This window comes from Gavialis gangeticus, unplaced genomic scaffold (genome assembly GCF_001723915.1).
Source record: "Gavialis gangeticus isolate Ggan-Ray unplaced genomic scaffold, GavGan_comp1, whole genome shotgun sequence".
Lineage (NCBI taxonomy): Eukaryota > Metazoa > Chordata > Crocodylia > Gavialidae > Gavialis > Gavialis gangeticus.
This window is the reverse complement of record NW_017729031.1, coordinates 66,804,141-66,804,690: the sequence shown is the minus strand read 5'-3', so window position 1 is coordinate 66,804,690 and position 550 is coordinate 66,804,141.

Sequence of the window (550 nt, the reverse complement as noted above, 5' to 3'; positions counted from 1 at the left end):
TTCCCCAGTGAACCTTGTGTAAAGCCCTCCTCACTAGGTCAGAAAGCCTGTCTGTGAAGATGCTCTTGTCTGTCTTCATCACTTCCCAGCAATCATTCTTCTTGAAAGAACATCCCAGAGTTGAAGAAGCCGGAGCCCTGCTGGTGACACCATCTCTGCAGGCAGGTGTTGATCTGAAGGATACATCTGCTCTTGCCCAGGCCCTTTTTCTTGACTGGAAGGATTGATGAGAACAAAACCTGAGTCCCAGACCCCTTCATCCTTGGACCCAGAGCTCTGTAGTCAGTCTTGATACACTCAGGGTTTCACCTGGGAGTATCATTGGTGTTCACATGGATAAGTACATGGGTTAGTAATCAGATGGCTGGATGAGCCTTGGTAGTCCCTCCGTGACATCTTGGATCTGGACTCTGGAGAAACAGCAGACCTCCTGAGACAACAGGTCAGGTTGGCAGTTGGATACCTCAGTCCCTGCAGAAAGGAGTCTTTAACCATACAACCTGTTTCTTCTTCTTGGTGGCAGTCATCTCAATCCTTCCCACCTTGGTGA